The sequence below is a fragment of the Ovis aries genome, chromosome 11 (genome assembly GCF_016772045.2).
Source record: "Ovis aries strain OAR_USU_Benz2616 breed Rambouillet chromosome 11, ARS-UI_Ramb_v3.0, whole genome shotgun sequence".
Classification (NCBI taxonomy): Eukaryota; Metazoa; Chordata; class Mammalia; order Artiodactyla; family Bovidae; genus Ovis; species Ovis aries.
In genome coordinates, this window is record NC_056064.1 from 58176086 (window position 1) to 58202104 (window position 26019).

The 26019-nt window shown below is 46.7% G+C and overlaps 2 long non-coding RNA genes across 2 annotated transcripts in view; both read left to right on the top strand.

Annotated features, from left to right (window-relative positions):
* Positions 1-26019, top strand: part of LOC121820667 (uncharacterized) — a 130474-nt gene that overhangs the window by 73082 nt on the left and 31373 nt on the right. The gene's annotated exons all lie outside the window — the stretch shown is intronic.
* Positions 2138-17253, top strand: LOC114116813 (uncharacterized). Its single transcript, XR_003590601.3, has 2 exons — positions 2138-2398; positions 15455-17253. It is a non-coding gene; the product is annotated as an uncharacterized LOC114116813 (long non-coding RNA).

The following is a 26019-nucleotide window of genomic DNA, read 5'->3' on the forward strand; positions in this document are numbered from 1 at the left end:
ATTTACAATGTCGTGTTAGGTGTAGAGCAAAGTGGTTCAGATATACATATACGTGACTACAAGGAGACTGAACCAGTCAATCCCAAAGGAAATCAACCCTGGATATTCAATGGAAGGGCTGATGCTGAAGCTGAAGCTCCAATACTTTGGCCACCTGTAAGAACTGACTCATTGGAAAAGACCCTGATGCTGGGAAAGATTGAAGGCAGGAGGAGAAGGGGACGACAGAGGATGAGATGGTTGGATGGCATCACTGACTCAATGGACATGAGTTTGACCAAACTCAGGGAGACAGTGAAGGACAGGGAAGCCTGGTGTGCAGGAGTTCATGGGGTCTGAGAGTCAGACATGACTCAGCAACTGAACAAGAAAATTCTTTTTCCATGTAGGTTATTACAGAACACTGAGTGGAGGTCCCTGGGCTGTATAGTAGGCCCTGTTGATTCTCTACTTCATGTGTATCTGTCAGTTCCAAACTCCCTTTCCCCCTTGGTGACCAAGCATTTGTTTTCTTTGTGAGTCTGTTTCTGTTTTGTAGAGAAGTTCATTTGTATCTTCTTTTTAGATTCAACATGTGAATGGTATCATGTGATGTTTGTCCTTCTCTGTCTGATTTGCTTCACCTGGTGCAATCATCTCTAGGTCCGCCCATGGTACTGAAAATGACGATTTCATTCTTTTTTATGGGCAAGTAATTTTTTTGAATTACAGATAGAAAAACTCTGTTTGACGTGCATATTTATCCCACTATTTTCCAGTTATGTTGTAGGCTTGGCTTTTTCTCTTTGGTCTCCAGGCTTCTGGCTAAAAATTTATTCTCTCAAAGAAGAACTTTGGGTAATGCCCTGGAGCTAACAACCAAGAGGCACTGTCTCCAAGCTGGCCTTTGAAGTCTGACTATTCAAAGCAGGGCACCGTCCCATGTAGAGGAGGGGTCCTCTGAACATCTTGTGATTTGTTAAAATTGCACTAACCCCCTTCCTTTTTATCTTCAGAACGTATCCAGAAGACTTCCACCCTCTTCCATGGGCAAGTGCAAATTCTGGATCCCAAGTGGAAATAAACACACGGAGAAAAGTTACAAAGTGCCCACTTACCCTTCATTTAGAATAAAACAGGGATCTGTTGAGAGGGCTTCCTCATTTTGTGGATTCCCTTCGAATCAGGGACTTTCCAAGACACAGTAGCACCTCTGCTTACGTAAGGAGCCGAGCGCTCTGGTCATTTTGCTCAGGGATGAAGGCACGTACGTGTGTGTATACGCTCAAGTGCACATTCATACACGCCAAGAGAAAGGCTCTCATCACACAGGAGAAGAGTCGCTTCACCCAAAAGAGGGGGCAGTGAGTCCTCTGTCATCATGGGTAATAACTCCTGAAATGGCTTGGAAAACTTTCATTACGCCAGGGCTTTATTTTCAGCCCCTGTTATCTTTTGAAGTCCTGGAGGGAGGGGGAGGGGGGTCACCCTGCCGCCTGGGACTTTTTCTGAAGAGCCTTTGTCTCTCGGCCCAGGTATTAAGTTGGTGGCGCAACCGTCCTAGGTATATTCGGTTCGTTTTTCTGCCTCCCCCCGCCACCCCCCCAGCAACCCCGTGCCAGGGCTGAATGTGAGCCTCTGTTCTCTGGGTCCACCGTCCCGGGTCCCCCACGGGGGACTGGAAGAGACTGGGCCACAGGAATGCACCCGGAACAGGGCCAAATTGTTCAAGCTGCATATGCAGAAGAAAGAAACACGGATGGGGCGGGGGCGGGGGGTTGTTGGCTGGAAGAAGAAGAAAAGCTTTTCTTGTTGGTTCAATTTCTGCGGAGATATTGGAGGATAACACAGCTATTTGGGGGAGGGGGGCACATCAGGGGAGCAAAAAAAAAAAAAAACACACACACCCCGAGAGAGCCGAGGTTTATCGGCACAGTGGCCCTTACGGAAAGGTGACATTTGAGAGAACAATTGCTAGCTTGTTTGGGCACATTTGCTGTATGAATGAAGCTTAAGAAACGCTGTCTTTGGATCGCCGCGAATAGTCATCTTCATCATTGCTGCGAGCTCTCTCTCTCTCTTTCTCAGTTCCCTTATGAAATAAGGGCACACAGGTAATAAACAAAGCACTATAAAAGATCAGATCGAGGTATTCTGTGGGCTCATTCAATATCAGGAGCGGGTGTTCGGCACACCGACGCTGGGGCTTGCGGCTCGGACCTGAGGAGGAGAAACAGGCCTGGGCGGGACCCCCGGCTCCCTCTCCATGACAGGGCTGCTTTCATCGGGGTCGTGTCCTGGGTCGGCTAGACCGAGGGACAGGGCAGAGCATGGCCGAGTTAGATCCCCTTGGATTTTGCTCCTTTTGAGTCTGGATGTTGAACCTAATGTTTCTGGTCAATCCTCTTGCCAGATCTAGGTGAGTAGCTGCCTGGGTTGAAGAGCTGTGTGTCAGTCGCACGGGACTTGTTTTCCCCCTACTCAGACAGACCATTAGGTGGTGATTCTTTTTCTATTCCTTTGGCCGCAGTCTAGGTACTGGTGGTGACCGCAGCCTCACAGCAGCGCCCTGTCTGGCTGGCTGCTATGGGAGAGGCAGGCCAAACCCTGCGAAGGAATGGCCTTGATGTGTATGGATGAGCGGGGTGGGCTCGTTGGATTTGGGGAGATAATGAGCAATGGCTGTGTGCATGTAACAGGGTTCTCCTCTTGGCAAGGAAGCTTTCTTGCCTTGGGTCCCTGCTGGGCCTCTGCCTCCTACCATCACCTCATCGGTAACCCTCCCTTGCTTTGAATTTGCAAGATTCACCAGAAGTGGACAAGGGAGCCCTTGGCCCTGTCTGGTTTCAAAGAGACGTAGCTCAGGCAGGCATGGGCAGCAGGCACCTGCTGTGAATCTGGTTTCTGCCGATGAGTGGTACTTGGGGAGCATCCTTTCTGGAAAGTCCATTCACACGCAGATGCTGGTGACCTGGGCCCCTACAGACTGGACCTCTCGGTGGACAAACAGCTCTGTGCCTCCTCGGAGCCGAGCTGTTCTTTGCTCTGCTCTTTGTCCTCCTTCTTGTGGGTCATCATCACCATTCCTGGGAACTTGATCTAGTAATTATGCAGTTCTGCAGAGCAGACTATCAGGTTTGGATGAATTTGTGCCTGTGTTTGTGGGTGGACAGGCCCCACTGAATGTGATGGACATGCCTCAGATACTTCCTTTAGGAAGCCTCGAAAATGCCCATCCTGCTTATGGTCAGTGTAATAACGTGAGGTGCTTGGTTCTAGGCAACCTAAGGAGAAAATTGTGTTAGCAGCTGTATCTTCCCATCTGTCTTGTCGTTAGTGAATGATTCTCAAGAGTGATGTGTATACATTCTATACGATTAGGCTCTTTTATGTTTATGCCTTTAGCCTCAGGATTTTAGGTACTTTCCAAATGACCTGTTTATTATTATTAATTATTTTTAACCTCCATTTTGCGAAGCCAATTCAGATAGAATTTCAGTTGCGTTCCAATTTTACAAAAAAGGGCTTTCTGGAGTTTAACTAAAACATTAGACTTCCCATATGGGAAAGACTGCGTGTGTGTGTGTGTGTGTGTGTGTGTGTGTGTGTGTGTGTCTGTTAGCACACACTATCAAAGTTACATGCGAACAGTGGTATACTGCTTGTTCTGTCCGGATGTGTGTATATAGATAACATGCAATATAAAATAATTATTGTGACTTGGTCATTTACATCCAGACTATTTCCTTCAGCAGACGCTTGTCTGATAGCCTGCTGCATGAGAAATGTGGCGGAAGCCTGTAAAGACGGGGATTCGTAGGAACGGGGTTATAGCTAATACTTTGTAAATGTAATTCATAGACATGTGCAAAGTTTAACACCTGTAGATTTTCCCAGCAATGAACCATAGATGCTTGAAGGCTTTCTCAATTTGCCATCACATAGAAAATGTCCTCTTTTTTTGCTCCACATTGAGAGTTTCTTTCCCAGGCCTGTGTTTTCCAGACAGTACTGATTCCTCTGGAAACAATAGGATTTTTAACATGGCTGCTCTAAGAGAAACGTGCCTAATATGGTAGGGAATCAGTAACATTTGAAGAACACAGGATTGATTGAATTGTTTCCTGAACTGTAGGTAATGGTCACCTCTATATTTATTTACACACGGAGGTACTCTTTTGGGTAGAATATTCACAGAGTTATTGGATTAGCAGTCTGGACTCAACTGGCAAATTCTTTCAATGTCTCATTTAATTTATCAGTAACTTAAATGTAGTTAATCAGTCAGTTGGTATTAGGTAATGCAGGAGACCACCTGCAATGCAGAAGACCACCCGCAATGCAGGAGATTCAGGTTCGATCACTGGGTCTGGAAGATCCCCTGGAGCAGGGTATGGCACCCCACTCCAGTATTCCTGTCTGGAAAATCCCATGGACAGAGGAGCCTGATGGGCTACAGTCCATGCTGCTGCTGCTAAGGCGCTTCAGTCGTGTCCGACTCTGTGCAACCCCACAGACAGCAGCCCACCAGGCTCCTCTGTCCCTGGGATTCTCCAGGCAAGAACACTGGAGTGGGTTGCCATTGCCTTCTCCAGCTACAGTCCATGGGGTCGCGTTAGTTGGACATGACTGAGCAATTAAGCCACCGCCACATACGTATCACAACCCTTTCTATCCTCCAGCCTTTCTTCTTTCTTCTTTCTTCTTTCTTCTCATAACCATCTATGTAATCAATATATATTGAGGGGGATAAAATTAAAGACTTCGTTTCCTCTGTGATTACAGGTCTGAAATATGTCTGCAGTATAAGGATGTGGGTACCAAGTTTGGGAACGATTAAATTTCCCTCCTGAAACATATCCCTAACTCTTGAAAGGAGACTGGATGGGCCAGCAGAGTGATAGCACAATGGCCAATGGCTGCTGTTCACATAAGGTGTGAGGGGGAGTGGGGGTCCCGGTGGGCCAGTGGCTAAGACTTCACACTTCCACTGCAGGGGCCGTGGGTTTGACCCCTGGTCAGGGAACTAAGATCCCACGTGCTGTAGCGAGCGGCCAAAAAAAAGTTACAGGGGGAGATAGCACAATATTGAACACCAACCACGAGCTGAGTTGTAATCTACAGCAGTGTTGTAGTAAGCATTTTGCCCAAATTGGGCAAATCAATTGCCAGTGACGCCTGGCCCCAGACATCTGCCTCTTACAGACTTATGGGGGCGTGGGGACCCAGGGCTCAGACACATGCTTTATTCACTGTTTACTTCCTCTGCTTATTAGCCTTGTGGGTGAGGGCGGCATTAAGCACTGGCCCAGTCGCCTTCTAGGACGACGTGGCAAAATGCAGGAGAACACACTGTCTTGTGTTTGGGGCTTTAAGAGCCTCTGAGGTGACCTGGCGCTGGGGAGAATTTGAGAGCAGAACGGCTTATAACCATCGCTCTTGGCTAATAATTGTGCTAATCTTTTCGAGGGAGGTTTTGTGTGCATGCACGTTCCCCCTTTCCTCAATCCCCGACTCAGAGAACAATAGAGGAACTGTGTTTCTGCACTATTCCATGAGATAGGTCAGGGGACAGGGTGCGGAAGGTCTGTGGTGGAAGACCCGCCGGGCATTCGACCGGAGCCATCTCGAAGGAACCTGAGACCCAGGCAACAGGCTTTGGCCAAACCAAAGGGAAAGAGTTCAGCAGCTGAGCCTTTTGAACAGCAGCTGTTTTGGGGGGTTAGCCGATCCCATGCCCGTTGGGGAGACCTCAAAAGCAAGTGCAAGGCTTGCTGGAAGACAGGAGAGTGTGTGTGTGTGTGTGTGTGTAAGGGGGGATGGCAAACATGCTTACCCTTAAAGTCAAGTTGTCAGCTCTATGAGTTAAAATAATCTACAAGGCTATTCTTCAACGAGGACATGCCCTCTGATGTAGCAAATGTTATTTAAATGTTCCATTGTCATGAGAGTACTCCTAATAATTTAGAAAGTAAGTGCTAAGTAAAGATTCACGCCTAGAGTTCAGAACAACAAGCCAAGGGTTATGAGACCCAAGGGCAGGTAAACCTCCCAGAACATCTTTCACAGTGTGCGGGAATGTCCCGTCTTCTCCCCGAAACCCGGCACGCGGTCCCGTCCCGTCAAACATCTGGCACTTGCCGCTTGCTTTGTTGTGAACTGCCACAGGATGGCTGGGCATTATGAAAGCAGGCTCCCCATGTATCAGCTGGGAGAAGCATGGAGCTTTGCTTTAATCTGCACTGGAGTGCAGCTGCTCCACAATGTTGGGCTACTTTCTGCTGTACAGCAACATGGACCAACCATTCGTTGTTGTCACGATCTAGTTGCTAAGTCGTATCTGTTTGTGACTCCATGGACTGCAGAGCGCCAGGCTTCCCTGTCCTTCACAACCATACAAGTACGCATGACATGGACTGCCCCGGTGGCTCAGACGGTGAAGAATCTGCCTGCATTGCAGGAGACCTGAGTTCCATCCCTGGCTTGGGATGAGCCCCTGGAGAAGGAAATGGCAATCCATTCCAGGACTCTTGCCTAGAGAATCCCATGGACAGAGGAGCCTGGCGGGCTACTTTGGGCTATCTTCCTGCTCAGGTCACCACAGAAGATTGGGTTGAGTTTCCTGCCCTGTACAGGATGTCTTCCTTAGCTGTCTGTCTTATACACAGTGTCAACAGTGTGCATGGGTCAATCCCAAGTGCAGAGTATTTTAATACTCCTCTGCCTCTCTGCCCTGGGTTTCCCAGTTACTCACTTTCGGGGGTGTTTTTCATCTCTCCCTGTCTGCTCCCTGTTCGGCAGCTGCTGGGTTTAGGACCGAGGAAGCTGGTGTGGCTGGTGGGCAGAGGACGTTTCTAGTGTAACCTGGCAGGGCTGCACACTGCTGGCGCTGAAGGGCAGTGTAAACGAGAGGCAGTGGGGATGTTTCCACGGTGGCAGCAGGAAGCCACCTAGCTGGTGGCTTCGTTGCAGGATGCCCTTGGGGAGCAGCTGATTTGAATCAGACTGAGAACTGGGCAAGGACACAGTTTCTCCTCTTGCAGACCCCGGGAGTTCTCCAGCCTACCTTTTCCGGCTCCCCACGAGCATTTCCAAATTGAAAAAAAAAAATTAAAAATACGTGTGGAAAAATACAGTACAAGTGACAGTGCCTTCCCAGTTTCCGACGGTTCTGTTTTGACTTTGCAATCAGCCAAGCTGGAGCCCCCGAGGAGCTGGCTTAATGTGTTGCCGTGAATTATTAGCCGTCTCTCTGCCTCTCCTGCTGGGTGTCCTGGCTCCTGGCCCCCAGCCGCTCAGTGACCGGTTAATCTTGTGTCCCTTCTCTCCAGCTTGAGACTCTGCCTGAAGGGATCGGTTTCTCTTCCTGGAGTCACGTTTGAATTCACTTCATTGTCACCTCCCAGTTGATTTTTTCGCTAAGCAGTGGCTGAAACAGAGGGGTGATGGGCCAGAGCAGGAAGGGAGGACCCCAGAGTCAGCTCTCCTGTGGTCCGGAGTGCCCTGCAGAAGTCTGATGGTTTAGTACATTTCTCTGGCTGAAGGGTCAAAGCACAGAAAGGCTTGTTGTGGAACTGGGATGATACAAGGTCGAGGCTGCTGGGCAGCAGGTGGAGAAACTCTCATGAGCGTGTCACATCAGCAGAGTCGGTCTCTGGGGCATCCAGCCACCTCTTTGGGCACTTTCTCTGTTTCCCGTCCCTCCTTGGACACCATGTACCTTCATCACGTCACCTGGGTGCTCAGAGTCTCCTTGGGCAGAACCATGCATTCAGACCATTATCAAAGGCTTTCTTTCCCTTTGCATATTCCCAGTACCATTGTCCTTGAAGCTTTGTACTTTGGGACCATCCACTTCTTAATATGAAAAATTAATCCAAGTTAATTACTTCTTTGGGAGCTGATCTGGTGCATTATGTAATCTGATTTGATGGGTTACTAAAAAAAAAAAAGGCAACTCAAAACTAATGCATCTTTTAGAAACAACTTGGATTAAAAATTCTATTTTTGTAAAATGTCAATTGTAGCATTTTTAAATGGTAGTAAATTTACAAATTTTAATTTAAAATATTAAACTGTATATAAATATCATATAACAAGCTAAATGGGAAAAGATTTGGAAAAGAATAGTACATGTATAATTGAATCACTTTGCTGTACACCTGAACCTCTTACAACATTGTTATCAACCATATTCCAACATAGAATAAAAAGATTTTTTTAAAAAGTGCATACAGTGAAATCTTCCCCTCCAACAACTCAGATCCTTCTTAGTTACAGAGGTAATGGAAACTATCAGTTTGGGGCCTATTCTTCCACAAATGTTTCATGGGCATGTAAGCCATTATACTACGCTGGCCAAAAAGTTTGTTTGGATTTTTCCTTTACATCGGATGGAGAAACCCAAATGAACTTTTAGGTCAGTCCAATGTGCTCTCTACCCCCTTTACATTTTTATGTGTTTTATTTTAGAAACTTTAAACGGGCTTTGCGAAGCTATCACAGGGCCCCTCCATACACTACCACGCATTTTCTCTTTTGTTAACCTCACATTCCTGGGGTCCATTTGTCACTGCTAAGGAAGCAACATCAGCACATGGTTAATAACCAAAACCCATAGCCTATCAGATTTTACTGGTTTCACCCCACTGTCCTCTCTGTTCCTGGATCGCACCCAGGATACCACCTCGTCTTTAACTGTTGTATCTCCTCAGCTTCCTCTCGTCTGTGATCGTTTCTCAGACTTACCTTCTTTTGATGACCTTGACAGCTTGGAAGAGGTCAGATATTTTGTAGAATGCCCCTCAGTTTGAGTTGGGTTAATATTTTTGTCATGGCTTGTCCGGGTTATGGGTTTTCGGGAGGATGACCAAAGAGATGAAGTCTGTCCTCATCATCGTAACACAGGGACATACTGTCCCCAAGACCGACCACTGACGGTGTGAATTTGCAGTGCTTGCCAGGTCTTGACCCTGTAAAGTGGCTCCTCTCCCTTCTGTACTATGACTCTTTGGAAGAATGGCACTGAATTCAACCCATACTCCATGGGTACCTCCTTGAAGTCCCTCTAGTTTTTAACACTATGGCATGATATTTTACAGGCTTTCTTGTGCCTTGTCCTTTTATAAAAACATATTTTAGAGAGTTCTATATCAGTATTGAAAGAGTGTCCACATTCATTAATAATTTGCATTTATTCTATCAATGTATTAATAACGTATCAGGTGGCTCAGGGGTAAAGAATTCGCCTGCAGTACAGGATATCCACGAGACTCGAGTACGACCCCTGGGTCAGGAAGATCCCCCGGAGTAGGAAACTCTGGCAACTCCAGTGTTCTTGCTTGGAAAATCACATGGACAGAGGAGCCTGGCAGGCTACAATCCATGCGGTCACAAAGAGTCAGACATAAAGACGGAACACCCACACACATTAACAGCATAACAGATTTAACCAATGCCCTTGTGATGGGCATTTAGGTCACTTTAATATCTTGGTCTCAACAATGCTGGAATAAATAACCTGGTTCATGTTCAAATATTCCTGTAGGATAAAATCCTGAAAATTGATTCGCTACTTAAAGAGAAAGTGATTTGTAATTTTTCATGCTGTTGCCAAATTACCTTCCAAAGACAGTGAACCAACTTATGCTCTTCTAGTGGGGAGCCTGGTGGGCTGCTGTCTATGGGGTCGCACTGAGTCGGACACGACTGAAGTGACTTAGCAGCAGCAGCAGCAGCAGCAGGAAGGTATAATCAAAATGATTCACTGGAGGGAATTTCAAGTTGGTGGAGGAAATATTTTTAAGTTGGTGGAGCATTCGATATTTCTGCAAATCTCCTTAAATCATAGCAAAACAGGAAAAAATTGTTTAGAAATCCCATTATTTCAATGCAACCTGGTCTGCGAGTAATTTAATGAGTCTAGAGCTCAGCCTGGGGCTTCCTCCCTGGTCAGCAGTAAAGAATCTGCCTGCAATGCAGGAGATGCATGTTCAGTTCCTGGGTGGGGAAGATTCCCTGGAAGAAAATCGCACTGACAGAGGAGCCTGGCGGGCTACAGTCCATAAGGTCACAAAGAGTCAGACACGACTGAAGCGACTGAGCCCACACAAGCACACAGTAATAATACCAGTGATAATAGCTAACATTTATTGAGTACTTTCCGTGAGCCTAGAATACAGTTACTACTTTACCCGTACTGTTTCCTTGTAACAACTCTCTAAGGCAGGCAGCTATCGTTTTTCCCGTTTAGAAGGCAAGAAAATCGAGGAAACAGTGGTTAAGTTACTTGCCTGAGATCGCATGGCTCATAATAAGCCATGCACACGTACCCTGGCACAATAGTATGTGGAATGGGCAACATTAGGTTTTGTAGAAAGAACCTGGCAGAAACTGTCTCTGCCCTCAAGGGTTTTTATTCTGGTTGAAGCAGCAACACCTGGATGGCCGTAGGGTTGTTGACAGAACACAGGACAACCAGTTACATTTGAGTTCCAGATAAACACCAGTCTTTTTAAGTATAATCATATCTCAAAGGTTACATGAGACATATTTATAACAAAACCTATCCTTTGTTTATCTAAAACTCAAATTTAGCTGGATGTTCTAGTTCCAATAAAAATGATTTTTAAAAAATATAATTCTGTGCAAACATATCAGGGGAAATTATCCTAAAAAATGTATGTTACTGATCTGAAATTCAAATTTAACTGGATATCTTGCATTTTTTATTGGCTAAATCTGGAAAATTTATATGTGAAGCACTTAGAAAATATTATGTGACGCAGCGTATACTCTGCACTCTTCCTTATCCTCACCCCCAGATTCCCTTCTCCCCATCTTTGTGCTCTTTATCTACATTCTTCCTGTTAGAGCTCCTCTCCACCTTACCAACTTCATCCAGGATCCACAGCCTTATGACACAACAGTCAAGTTCTAGAGCTACAGCCCGGCGTATCCAATAGTCAATATGGAGGCATTTTTCTTTCTGCCTGGGGTGCCCAGCCCTGGGGAGCGTTCTGCAGCTCCTCAAGCCTCCGCTCTCCTCCAGGAACACCTTGGCTCTGCCTGACTGCTCTGTCCAACCCCCTACCCCATCCCAAGGTCCCCATCCTGCCCAGTGGCATGCACGGCTTTGCATCTGTCAGGTCACTGCATGTTCATTAATATTCACCAAAAGTGTGGGCTGGGGGCAAAGGCAACCCAGCAGCAAAGGCTCCTTCTTTGTCCTGTACTCTGAGATAGGCTTTCACGGGCATCGGGGCGAGCTGATGGGGTGGGGTGGGCGGGTGCTCTGGGCCCACTGGTTAACAGTCACCGCCTGTGTATTCTCCAGGATGGGGGCGTTCCGCCGGCTATTTTAAGGCCAGACTGGTGAATGTTGGGTTCCCCTTCGTTTACCTAGGCTCGCAGTATTTTCCCTGGCATGCTCCGCGGTGGTCACAGAATGTGGGAAACCAGGCAAGGGAAAAAATTAACGCTCTGTGATGACGCCCCTGGTCGCTGCTGCTAAGTTCCATGGAAAAGACAGGGGTTGGGGGAGCAGGGGGCACCCTATCTGTGTCTATGGGTGTCCCCGAAAGCTTTCAGCTGTCTTGGCACCTACTCAACTCTAGAGATGGTGGAAAAAGAAAACTGGCTGCAAACGCTGTCCAAGGACCGCCTGGCAGCCCAGTCTCCACCCTCTCCGCGGAGCGCCTTCGCCCGCACTGAATGCCCCTTTATCGGCGAGCGATACTGAACTTTTCAAAAATACTGTGTAGGTCCTTGTGTCCCAAATGCCTGTGGCATGCAGGCCCTGCTTCCTTTCAAGGGTGTTGGCTGAAAAACCCACCCAGAAACCTGAGAGAAACTTCTCCACTTGGCATCTCGAGAGGCTGACACCAACCGCCTGTTTCTTAGCCCACTGGCCACAAGCTACCTAGTGGACAGTTATTATAAGGAAAGGAAGCAACTTCAGGACCGGGAATTCTGCCATGGGCAAAGCACAGTTATTTAAGAGCTCCACAGGGAGCATTCCCCTCCATCACTTAGGCGCAAATGGTGGAGTTTTAGTTCATCACCTTCTGTGAGCTGCAGACGGGCTTTGCAGGAACGTTCCTCTTGCCCTTCTGCAGGTTTGGCCCTCTTGGTTAGCGCTGTTTCAACAGAGCCAATAGTGGAGGTCAAGTCTGAGTGCAGGTCTGAAGCTGCTGTGTGGTCGGGTCACGTGTTCGTCAACGCTGTCTGCGCCAGCCCTGGGAGCCATCACACTGTGCACGTCATGACTTTCGACTGTGACGGGGACGCCGCGTGCTGGGTGTCACTGCACCAGATTTACAGATGCCAGGCCAAGGGCCAGCTTGACAGGAGCGGCCTAGAATACCCCCTGGGCTGCAGCTTTCCTTACACCACTAATCTCAGGAAGAGAACTTTTCTCTCCAGTACTTGTCCACCCACTCGCAGGTTTGTTTCAGTCTTCCTGGAAAACCGGATCACACTTGAAGTTGAGCGGTCCGCTAGAAGATTCTTCAGTCATTTATCACGTATGTGTAACTGAGTTCTGTTCAGATAAGAGTGATGTATTCTCACTGCTCTAATCAAATACAGTCACGGAGGCTGCACCCCAGACCTGGTGCAGCCCTACCTGGACGGGCTCTGTGGACTGGAAGACCACTTGTGTCTTTGACTGGTCAGAAGACAGGCTGTTAAATGAGGCTCTGATCGACTCACATTGGACTTCAGGATGTCACAAGCAACTTGCCTGCACGTGTGTGTGCTCAGTTGCTTCAGCCACGTCCGACTCTTTGCAGCCCACCAGGCTCCAGCCCACCTTCAGAATAGCCTTATGAGACACATACTATTATTGTCTCCATTTTCCAGATCAGAATGTTTAAGCTTAATGTAACTAGCAAATTGTCGTCACCTTTGAATTCAGATTTTTCCTTTTTTTAGGGCAAATATAGTTCTATCCATCTTTTTTTTTTTTTTTTTTTTTTTTTTTGGCAACCAAGCACATCATCTTTTATTAAGATCTGAACACCACTTACCGAGTTCTGATGCTGCTGGAGGCATATTTAACTATTAAGTATTAATAAATGTTAAGATATTTCTAGAACCAGAGTAAATGAGATCACTTTCGTGGTTAACAGTCACTGCCACAAAACACTCTGGCTTGTTTATTACAATGAATGCTACAAACTAGAGACATGATCCCACAGAAAGTTTGTACCAGCTTACATTCCTATGAATCACGGTTGTGTCTCACAGAGAATGAGATACAGACTTCTTGAGATCGATATGGTTCTATAGTAACTGTAGAAAATTTAAATTTGTTCAATAGCTGGAAATTTGTTCTTTCAAATGTCAGCATGAAAGCTATTCAGCTGAAGCTGGTCCCACCCCCATTCTGGGACGAGTCACAGCTGGTGACTGGGGTAGGGGAAGATGTTATCGAATGTCTACAGAAGTAACGGAAAGTTGACGCAGGTGCTAAGGTAACCAGTGGTAAGATAGAGAATGAGAATCTACAGCGATTTAAGAATGTGTTTTCTAAGCATCACATCCAGACTTCCCCTTACATCCTCTGTTCTTTATTCCTGAACCTGACAGTGGGTTGGCAGGGGATGTGGAGAAAACAGAGGTCCTGCAGCCATGCTGAGAGATAGGAAAAGCAGACGTTTCTTTTCAATCACTTCTCTCTACCTAGCTTGGGTGTTCAGACTATTTTCTCTTTCCCCTGCTCCTTTCCTCTTCTCCATTCATTCAACCTTTGAAAAAGAAGTCCAGTTTTCCCATCTTGAGCCATAAGTATTTTGATAAGGAGCTTGTGCTGTGCTTAGCCAGTTAGTCGTGTCTGACTCTTGGTGGCCCCATGGTCTGTGCCCCGCCAGGATCCTCTGGCCATGGGGATTCTCCAGGTAAGAATACTGGAGTGGGTTGCCATGCCCTCCACCACTTGGCTGGGAAGATCCCCTGGGGAAGGGAAAGGCTACCCACTCCAATATTCTGGCCTGGAGAATTCCAGTCCATGGGGTCGCAAAGAGCTGGACACGACTGAGCAATTTTCACTCACTCACTCACTTCAGTACTATGAGGATAGTCTTTTGCGTTGGTCAGAAAGTTCATTTGGGTTTTCTGTAACATCTTACAGGAAAACTCAAACTTTCTGGCCAACCCAATACTGTATGAAACAAGAGAAGGGAGGAGAACTGCCTAAATAATCAGACTGACCATCCACTGGGAAAGTGTATATGCCTCTGTGCTGCTTCTCTCTGCTAGGAAGAGGGTCCATCTCTTTCAACAGGTTTTTAACAGTTGAAGAATCACTGCTGTGGGCAGGCAGGCAGCCCATGTGAAGCCATAGTCGTGTAAAAGAGAAGAAAAAATGCTTATGGGAGTCAACAGCCAGAATACAACATAGGTTTCTACAGACTGTAGGCAGGAACAAGGCTAAACATTGTCACCTGCTATTAGAATGACCTAGGACTTGGATGCAGTACTTTGAGGCAGACTCTGCACAGCTTAAAGGACTAACCTGAACAGGGAAGGATGCTGGAAAAACCCAAGTTGCTCTCAAGTGACCACGCCATCAAAAGCAAATAATGGATCGGCCGGCAAAATCCAGCTGCCCTACAGAGAGTCTGTGAATTTCCAGCTCACTGTTAAAGCTGGAGGAGTGGGTTAGATGTCCAACTCATCAATCCTTGATCAAACCTCATCCCCTTTTTTTTGTGTGTGCTTAGCCACTCAGTTGTGTCCTACACTGTGACACACTTTGGAGTGTAGCCTGCCAGGCTCCTCTCCCATGGGATTTTTCTCCAGGCAAGACTACTGGAGAGGGTTGCCATTTTTCTCCTTCAGGGGCTATTTCTGACCCAGGGGTTGAACCTGCATATCCTGTGTGTCTCCTGCATTGCAGGCGGACTTTTTTCACCCGCTTCCCTATCCCCTATCCTGCCTCCAAACCAAAATAACATCAACTACATCTGCATGTGGCCCCTAGGAGGTCTGGCCAAACAGCAAGAGTCAGGCACAAGACCCAGCTTCCTCTTTAAGAGCTGGGTTTTTATTCTTGATTGTATCACGAGCACACGGAGCACCACAGAGCTCCCCAGTGCCGGGAGAGAAAGTTGTTAGGACTGAGGGGAGTGGAAGCTCTCCTGAGGTGTACGGGGAGGAGGTAATGGTTTTCACTGAATTCCTTTTTATATTTTATTTAGATTAAGTTCTGCTCAGCAGGGTGATTTCTTAATTAGAGCTGCCCAGTCAGGCAGACCTCCAGCTCAGACCCCTGTGTTGCCGTCTAAGGTTTCATGAGGGACCTTATTTCCTGAGTTCTAATATTTGACTAGTATGCAGTGGATTTCAATGGGAGGAAAAGACATGTAATTTAATCATCTTTATTAGATTTTGCCCGTGGATCGGGAGACGGGAAGGAAAGAGGAGGGACATGTGTCGTCTCTGGTAACTTTTTTCTTCTACTCTTTTCTTCCAGTGGTTGAAGGAAGAGCAGATTCCACGGCCGTTTCTTTTTCCTTCATTTTTCAAACAAAGACGCTAAAGGAGAACCTCAGGCCCCCAAAAGAATTGCGTTCCTTGCAGGACTTTTCAAGACTTGGTGGACAGATTTATGTAAACAAATCACTCAGTTCCTCCTTTGGTAACCTTGATCCTGAGAGTGAACATGGGTCTCTCATAGATTTTTGTTCTTTCCATCACTGTAGAAGTTTCAGACTGTGCTCAGCAAGACATCACAAAATCACTCAGCCATAAAAAGAATGAAATCATGCCACTTGCAGCAACAGGGATGGGCCTAGAGATTGTCGTACTGAATGAAGTGAGTCAGGTGGAGAAAGGCAAATGCTGTATGAGATCTCTTGTATGCGGACGCTCAAAAAGTGGTGCAAACAACTTGTCTACAAAATGGAGAGTCAGAGATAGAAAACAAGCTTATGATTACCGACGGGAAAGGGAGAGGGAGGGATACGCTGGGAGACTGGGTCTGACATATACACACCAGTATATGTGAAACGGAGAATCAACAGGGACCTCCCGCAGCACATGGGGCGCCACGCAGCGCCCTGTGTTGACCTGAATGGAAAGGAAATCCAAGAGAGAGGGGATATACGTGCATGCGCAGCTGATTCACTGTGCTGCACCTGCATCGCAGGCAGATTCTTTACCACCTGAGCCACCAGGGAAGCCCTAGAAAGTAGCAGAACATTGCGAATCAACTATTACAACAATACAAACTAATCTTAAAAGCAGACCTTACGAAATGGAAGAAGATTAAAGAGAGGAACAATCCACAGGGTATTCTCTTACCTGCCCTAAACTGGCATCATTTTGTCCACCATCCAGGGAGGAACACCAGCCTATAGCAAGAGAGAAAGAAGCTCTGAAGCGGATTTAAGGAAGAGAGGTCTGGGTCTGTCAGGCTGCTGTCCTCAGGATAAGACAGGAAAACTGACTAGGAACAGATGAGAGCAAGTAGTTAGCATGAGCTCTTTTTTAGAGGAAATCAATCTACTGGCATTTTCCAAGAAAGACAAAATTCAGCACGGTGTGTCCAAAAGAAAAAGAAAAAACAATGTGTCCACCAGTCTCCCAACTGTCCAGCTAAATGCAAAGAAATGCACACCTTTCTTGTCTTGGGGATTCCCACTCCGACAGGCACATCCGATGAGAATCTGAGTACTTTCACTTACACTCTACTTTCCCCAATCCATCTGCAGGCATGTGCGTGTACCCACACGCACACGTGCATATACATGCGCACACACACACACTGCAGCCCACAGCTCCCCTCCATGCGCCTATCCTGTTGATCTTTCTTCACTTAAAAATTATCAGCGAAGAATTTATTCATTTGGGAGAATTCCAGGCGCTACATTTATGTTTAGTTCCGATGAAATGGGATCCAGACTTTGCGACCTGCGCTGTTTTGCAGATAAAACACCAAGGCGGGCCCTCGTTATCCGCAGATTCTGCCCTTTCTTTTCCCTCCTGCCTTTTTGTCTCTAAGCGATTTTAAGCTTGCTTGGAAAGTCTTATAACAGAGGCTGAACTTTTTATTTTTTACCACATCTATTTCAGGAGGATTTTTAGTTAAGGATAATGAATTTATCTCTAAACAGATGGAAGAGTTTTACCAAAGCCAGAAAAGACACTTTGGCTAATATCCCCTATAGGCTGATCTTAATCCTCTCATTGTTCAGAATGCTTGGTCTCTGAGAGTCTTATTTCTGTGCCAAATGTCTTTATTAAATCATTATATTAACATAAGAAAAAAAATTCCATGACAATGTGCTTCCCTGTGTGATCAAAAGTTATCCACAGCTCTGCTGATGGCCTGTTTATTCTGAAATCCAAAAAGGTAAAATTCTGGTAGAGCCCAATGTTTGGCCAAGTTTCTCAAAATTCACTGTAATATGGCTGGAGGGTTACTAGGTCCTAGCCAGGAAAAGGTCTAAATTTAATCAAGTTAGTAGTCCCCAACACAAAGAAAATGAAAAATGGGGCCTTCCATTCACCCACAGAAGTGAATTCTCGGCCACACTGTCCTGTGGTTTGACCTGTAGAGACACAATGAGTCTGTCATATCCATTTTGATAAAAAAAAAACCCAAGTGGCAAATTCAAAGACAAATCGCCCTAGTGAATCCAGGGGTGTGGAATGGGGAAAAGAGTTTGCAAAGTCGAGATAAAAAGAAGTATAAAAAAGAAAAGAAGAAGAAAAAAAAAGAGAAAAAAGAAAAAACTCAAGAAAAGCACTTTGGTGTATTCGGATATTGGCTTTTGACAGTAAACTAAAATAACAGTTAAGATTTTTGAATGCAAAATTAATGTGTTCATTGTTGGTAGAAATCACTCACCTCTGCCACTGGACGGAAATGTGTATTTGTTGTGAATTCCTAGACTTGATTTCTGTCTTCAGGCAGAAGTGGGCTTGAAAGAGTGGGTGCCACGGTGCAGTCTCAGCACAGCGGGGCCCAAACTCCGGGAGCTAATGCCTGAGGATCTGAGGCGGAGTGGGTGTAGCAGTAGACACAGAGCGCACAATAAATGCAATGTACTTGACTCATTCCAAGCCATCCCCCACCCTACCCTGCCCATGGAAAAACTGTCTTCCGTGAATCCGATCCCTGGTGGCCAAAAGGCTGAGGACTGCTGGTCTAGAGTCGCGGGGCTTTACGGGCACTGTGCATGCTCAGCTGCTTCAGTCTTGTCTGACTGTTCGTGACCCCATGGACTGTAGCCCACCAGGCTCTTCTAGTCCATGGGGATTCTCCAGGCAAGAATACTTGGAGCGGGTTGCCATGCCCTCCTCCGGGGAATCCTGCGGACCAAGGGATCGAACTAGCATCTCTTATGTCTCCTGCATTGGCAGGTGGGTTCTTTACCACCAGTGCCACTGAGGAAGCTGCTTATGGGCTTCAAAAAGAGACCAAACTCAGAAGGTTCCAGGACTATGGCCTGTCAGGTGGAACTGGAGGGCTGGGTGGACCACGCAAAGGCAGGTGGCAGCAGGGTCCAGAGGAAGCAGTGGACACAGCGGGACATGCGTGACTGGAGACCTTGGGTAGCAACGTGACGCAGCAGAAGAGGCGGGAGGAGTGTGGCCCACGCCAGAGAGGGGAGCGGGTGGCAACAAAGAGCCTGGCCCTGGAGATGCATTTCGAGTCTTCAAACCTTTCAAACATGGTTAACCCTAATGACCTTTCTTGCTTCTTCCACATGCCTTAGTAGCTCCTATTATTATCAACTATCTGCCATGTTAAAAATAAACGTTTCAGAGGGCTTCCCTGGGGGCTCAGTGGTAAAGAATCCACCTGCCAATGCAGGAGACACAGGTTTGATCCCTAGTCTGGGGAGATCCCACATGTCTCAGAGCAACTGAGCGCCACAGCTACTGAGCCCACGCTTTAGAGCCCATGCCCAGCACTAAGAGAAGCCGCTGCAGTGAGAGGCCCGTGCACTGCAACGAGAGAGCAGCCCCGGCTCTCTGAAACGAGAGAAAGGTCCTGAAGAGCAACGAAGACCAAGCGCAGCCAAAAATAAATGAATAAGTAAATAAGTAACATTATCAATCAATAAATTTCTGTTGGGGAAGCAAGGGTGATTTTCCTCTTTTCACTTTAATCCCAACTGTAACGTACTCATGACCTGGACCCCGTGAGGTCTGGCTCAGGGACCCATGCTGATATAGTGACTGCAACTATGCTGCTGTTCAGTCACCCAGTCGTGTCTGACTCTCTGCGACCCCGTGGACTGCAGCACGCCAGGCTCCCCTGTCCTTCACCATCTCCTGGAGTTTGCTCAAACTCAAGTCCACTGAGTCAGTGATGCCATCCAACCATTGGGTCCTCTGTCGTCCCCTTCTCCTGCTGCCTTCAATCTTTCCCAGCATCAGGGTCTTTTCCAGTGAGTCGGCTCTTCACATCAAGTGGTCAAAGTACTGGAGTTTCAGCCTCTGCATCAGTCCCTCCAGTGAGCAGACTGCAGCGATACCCGCTCTATGTGGGTCATGCCTTTGTAGTTGTTTTTCTCCAACAGAAGCAGTGGTTATGTTGGACCATCTATATGCTCTTGCCCCAGATCCCTTAGGACACATACCGGTGAGATGACAGGCCAGGATTAGAGGTGTGACTCTGAAATTAACTTGCAAAGTGGGGGCTGATTCCAGAAAATCATACGCATTGGAAGCTTGTGCTCTAGTCAAAGTCCCCAACCCCTGCAGGCGTGTACCTGCCTCCCCGCCAGAACAAGTCTTCCAATAAAAAAGTGAAAGGGAAGCAACAAACCTTCTCTGCATACCAGGGCTTTTGCTCCAGGGTGTGTCCCACCAGCCACAAGCTGCAGGTAGAGGGGTGCAGGTCACCTGAGACTCCGGGACGATCGCCACCCTTTGCTTTTCGTCTGCAAAGAGGAAACAAGCTGTGGCACCCAGTGCAGGCAAAACTGGAAAGTTTAAACAAAAAACGCCATTATTAGAAAAGTTGGTGTTAAAAAGCTCTAGGAACTCCCCTGGTGTTCCAGTGTCAGACTCTCCATGCCCGTAGTCAGGGAATAGATCCCACGTGCTGCAACTAAAGAACTGCGACCCAGCACAGCCAAAAAAAATCCCCACAGAAGCCCCACGTGTGGGGTTTAGGCTGTCTGACCCCAGGGCAAGACAGACTATACACGAAAAACAAACCAATTCTCAATTAGTTTTAAAATATGCACGAAGAAGCCCTTTCCTCACAGTGCACAGGGATATTATTTATCAACAGAAAGAATAAGTGACCTGCTATCTTTAAAGCCACCCGCTCGCTTCCAGATGCAAAATGAATCCAGGAATGCGACTGCTCGAGTCTGTGCCTTTGTGGATGAGGGTGATCCACAGAGTGAAGGTTGGAGACCTCACAGCTAGAGAGCCCCAAGCTCGGCTTCCTGAGATGTGGAGCTGCAGGAGGCCGGGGCCTGGGGGCAGGAAGAGGAGGAAGTGAGGACGGGGCGATGCCTGGGAGGCCTTGGGCCGGTAACCAAGTCCTTCGCTGGGGGCAGGTGGAAGTCTCCAGGGTCATTATCGGGCAAACTGCGACAGTGTGGAAGGAGAGAGGCTTCCGGAAGCCTCCCGTTCTCCCTCCTGCCTGCTCCCCTCCTTCTCCTAGCAGTTGATTGCAAGGAGCAGAGGAAGGAAGGATGTATCAAACCCAAAGAAGAAAGGACCCCTGCCATTCACCCCCACCGACACCGACCCTGAATGCAGCGGCGCTTTGCGAGCAGCCAGGGCAGCAGGCAAATATGATTCCGCAAGGACTGTTTTCTTTAGCACCAAGAGCCCAGTGCGAAGGGCCAGCTTCCATATCAAAGGCAAAGGGATCAAGTCTGTGTAATTCACATCAGGCCCTGGACTGGGGCTGGGGGTTCGGTCCAAGCTTCAAGATTTGTGTCAAACACCAGCTGAGTTTCTAGACCTCTCTGTGGCTCTTCTTCTGAGCAAACATGCAAATCCAAATAAAGTCTGGCTCTATCAACTACAATCCTACAATCCATACCGGGCAGGGCAGAGCAATGGGAAGGTGGGATGCCCTTCCCCCGCCAGGTTATCTTCTAGATCTTGAAAGCTCACTTTTGCTTTATTCTACTTGTCTTCTACTTGTATAGATTTCCCCTAGGGGAGAGGTAGCTCCTTTCTTTTTATCATTTCAAAGTTTTAATAGAGTCAGCTGACCTTTGTCAACTTGAGTTGTTTTATGGTAAGTACATATATATTAACATAATCATCCTATATATGATTATACATATTCACGTGGGCTTCCCAGGTGGTGCTAGTGGTAAAGAACTTGCCTGCCAATGCCGGAGACAGGAGAGATCCATCCCTGGGTCAGGAAGATCCCCTGGAGTAGGAGATGGCAACCCACTCCAGCACTGCCTGGAGAATCCCATGGACAGAGGAGCCTGGTGGATTACAGTCCGTGGGGTCAAGGGGAATCAGACAGGATTGAAGCGACTTAGCACAACACATTCATTTCTATTTTCTCTCCAGTTTTTCTTTAGAAAATAAGCAGAGGTTGGCCTCTCTCACCCATGAGAGATGTCATTGATGTTGGGAATTTTAAGATTACTTGCAGCTGAAGCTGTTCATATCATGCAGAGCGTCACTGTGAGCCCGATATGGAAATTTTACATGTTTAATTGCCTTAAATAATTTGAAAGGTGGGTCTTAACTAGCATTGAAATAAATTTCACTCCCCAAGGGGAGAATGTGGAGAGGCCTGGGAGGAAATTCCAGGAGCCAGCTGGGCCTCCAAATCTGCATATAAGGGGCACCTGGCAACGCAGTGATTGCCTGCTTTTCCTTTCTAGCCCCTTTAACTAAGTAAATCTTAAAAGGCAGGGAAGACTCCAGATTTCTGAATTTTCAGGTGGAACAAGAGAAGCCCAGGCTGAGGGAAGAGATTCGCCCTCAGTAACTTAGGAAAGGAACCTCTTTGGGTGAGGAACACCCTGTCTGCTTCTGTCTGTCCTTGAGGCTTGCCTGGGAAGGGACTGTGAGAGAAGGTGCTGGCACTGGTCATTTCTATGTCTTGTCCTCTTCTCTGTTGATAATATTATATACCGACTCCAGTTCTCACAGAGATGAAATCAAGCTTTTTATCACCCTTCTAGCACCTTCCCTATTTTCTGGGTTTTTCTGGGTCTGCAAGAAGCTGTTACTATTGCTGCTTTCCCTTGTCTTTACATTTTTCTGCAAAAAGCGTTAGGAGCTTTTAAGAACTGATGGCCACCAGGAAGGGGTAGAGAAAAGACAAAGGGGCCTTGGAGGTGCGGGCATCTCATTGCTTCGTAGGTTTCTTACGTGCTTTTTCGAGTCAGACCTCAATGAGGGCCCTCTTGCCTGGTGTCCATGGAGCCAGTAGAGACTGTTCAGATCAGACGTGATGGAAAGCTTGATCTCTATCAACAAGAGCAGAGAGGTTGAAACTTCAGCTTGCTTTCACCAGCTCGGCTGTGCGTGGGGCTGTTTACAGGGCTCCTGACCCTGGGGTAAGGGGTTCTCATGAGTTCTCACGGGAAGGGCTGCAATTCTCGCGGGAAGGGCCGGAGTTCTCGCGTGGCGAGTTCCAGCGTCTCTGCACTCGGCCCACCGCCATCTTGGCTTGGAACTTCCCTCAGCGGCTTGGTGCTAGAAAGTTCTGGATTTGAGGCTTTTCCATGCCGCTCCCTGTAAGTCAGTGAAAGTAGACTAAAAACAAAAGAAAAGGCAAGAAAAAAACGACAAAAAAAAAAGGTAAGGTTTTGTTTTTTATTACCCAGATACTATTTTTATTTCCTGGGAATTGTTAATGAGCTTTGTTTGTGGCGACAGTTCCCCTTTGCTCCTCTTTGTGCGGAGGACGGGTCTGGCGAGGGGAGGCTGTTGAGGTGGAGGGGTCTGCATTTTGCTGTCTTTAATGTCTTTTAACTTTTAATTATCCGTACAAGTTTCCTGGGAAAGGCCTACCCTTTTCCCACTCACTTATTCGACAAACGTGTATTCAGCACATGCTCGGAGCGGAATAAGGCTACACACTGTCTTGAAAATGTGTGTTTCTGTAAACATCACTTCCCCATCCCTCAAGGCCCCACCCAGCTTTCGAGAGAGCACTTGTTAGAGAAAGGATGAGCGAGGTCTAGATCCGCTGTAAGCAAGCTCTCTCTTGTATCTACATTGCTGAGCTGGAGAAACCCTCTGAAACCCCGGGCCGCAAACTCTCCTAAAGGAGATAGAGTGTGAATTCTGAAACTTGACAGTAAAAACAGCTTCTAGAGAGAGCTCATTGCGGTTCGCAGAAAACTGTTACGTACTTTAACCAAATGAGAGGGAACTTGGGGATTTCGAGCTCAAAGCCATCACCCTGCCTGTTGGCCCCCGACATTAGTTCTGAGGATACAGATGCTCAAGGCCAGGTCCCTTGATTCCTCAGCAGCACTACCATGATTGTGGACAGCTCAGCACATGGATCGTGTCCCGTGAAAAGTTAACAGCAGCTCTCAATTGTAATATCTGGGCCCTACCTCCCCAAATGATCAGGTCACATAAAGGCAGCATTGGTATCTTGCTCACCTGCTTAGTTTTCCTAGTCAGCTGTTCCCCAGGAGGCGCTAGTGGTAAAAAACAACAAAGACAAACTGCCTGACGATGCAGGAGACTGAAGAGTCGCAGGTTCAGTCCCTGGGTCAGGAAGACCCCTGGAGAAGGAGATGGCAATCCACTCTAGTGTTCTTGCCTGGAGAATCCCATGGATGGAGGAGCCTGGTGGGCTGTGGTCCATATGGTTGTGAAGAGTTTCACAAGACTGAAGTAACTTTGCACAGTTGGCTGCTCACCAAGTATGGTCGTCCATTCACAAAACAAAACCTAAAGAAGGAAAAAAGTTAAAAAAAAAAAATTCAGAAGAGGGTGGTTTTAGAAATCCAGTCTGGTTTTAGGTTTTGGGGTTGTGGGTATTTCGCTGGGTGTTTTCTTGGACCCACACTAAGCATTAAACAAAAGAAAACACCCAAACTAGACCCGTCCTCAAGTTCTGAACCTTGGGCTCTTTCTCAGCAGAACTCATGGGATCCAAAGTTACGGGACCCAGGACCTAGCTAATCTTTAAAGGAAAAATTGTGGCACATTCTCTTTTTAAGGGCTGTTTCAAATCTAAATATCTTTGTCAGTGATTTATGGTCTTCTGTGATTGTTTATTTAGTTTCCTACGTCTTGGGGAAAAAAAAAAAAAAAGCTTTTAGGGTCAACCATCAGTGAACAGAGGCTGAACATCTCTCCAGTGTCAGCCCAGCCTTTGGTTTCTGCCTCAACCCAAGAGTGAGGACCAGGAAAGGAAAGCATGTCCCAGGGTAGCAGGTCACCATCAGGAAATGCTACCCCCTCCCTTACAAGGAGGGGTTTTTTTTGGGGGGGGGGGGAGTGGTAAAGAAGAATCAGCAAACCAGGCTGATTCAAACAGAATATCATTCTTCATGTTCAAGCATTTGGGGTTTGAGAAAACCCGGAACACTTTGAGCCCTGGGCACTTTTTCCATTAATTTTTTAAACTGATGTATATGTCAAGGGAAATTTAATACGTAGGTTTCTGATTCATTTACACTTAACTCATCAAAATATTGTTCTGTAAGAGGCATTCTGTGTCCAAGAACTCTTAAGAGCCTTTTTATAAGCTTTTAAAGTTCTTTTAAATGTTAAGAAACAGAAGTTGCAGTCTCCCCAAAGTAAACAGGAGTGAATCCCTGGTGGTGGGGGAGGGATGGAAGGAGAGGGTGGGGGGTGGACAGTGGGCGCCAAGACACACTGACCTCAGCCCCCAGACACCAACACAGAGTCCAGTATTTTCCAGCCCCCTCCTGCTGCTCAATGCCTCATCCACTATCGGGGAACAATCGGTGGGCCTACCTTTTAGAAATCTGAAGGCAAAGACAAGCTGTTTCAGGGGCCCTGCTGTTGGCAGAGAAGTCTCCCAAGTGTTCTCTAGAGAAGGAGGATATAGACTCCAAAATTTTACTTCCAGGCAAGACCCTTTTTTTCCCCCCTTCAAAGAAAGTGCTCATAATGTATCCTTTCATTTATAATTTTATGAAGGTCTCAATTGAACATGTAAAGAAAGTGGAAAAATTCTAAGTTGCCATGGATGTTTGGCATTTTTCCCACTCTACTAAAATCTACTTTCTCCCCCAAGCAAAGTGGTTTCAGAGACTCCAATAAAAAAGTGGGGAGGAGGACAGCGAAGCTGTCTGGAGTCAGAGTCTTCACGAAATACATTTGTTCTTTAATTGTTGGAGCGTGAGCTACTTAGGTTTTCTCCCTCTTTCGCCTGGCTTCCCTTGTTATTAATAAAAGGAGTCTGTCCTGCATTTCAGAATGCCTATGACTTCTGTAAACAGGCACTTACACGTTTTATCTCATTTTACCAATTAATATGCAAAGCAGTAGATGTCCCAGAATCTAGCATTTCTTGATTAGGTTTGTTTGTTGTATGTTTTTGTATTTCTGAAAAGAGGAGGAAACTTGGCAATAAATGATGTCATCAGTGATTAAAAAAAAGTTTGTTCTGTTTTTGGATTTTTAAAAATCCATAGTCTTGAGCAAATGCATAAATATTCAGAAAAGGAGCCAAGGAAAAATATTAGACAGCAGTTCTCAGATTTATTTATTAAGCAGAGGCTTTTTCCTTGGTGTAAGTTTCAAGTAATTTATATTAGCAATATGATTTTCTCCTGCCTCGTTTTAAACAGATTCAGGCCTTCCTCTAAAAACTGATATTTTACTCAGATTGAAATATATTTTCTATTGTTATCTTACTTTTCAGGTTCAGAGACCAGGGTTTTTTTAATACACTGTAGAAATTGGTGATAATACATCAGGTCAAGGGACTTCCCTGGGGGTCCAGTGATTAAGACTTCATCTTCCAATGTAGGGGGTGCAGGTTTGATCCCTGCTTGGGGAGCTAAGATACAACATGCTTCCAGGCCAGAAAACCAAAACATAAAACAGAAGCAATATTGTAACCAATTCAATAAAAACGGTCCACAC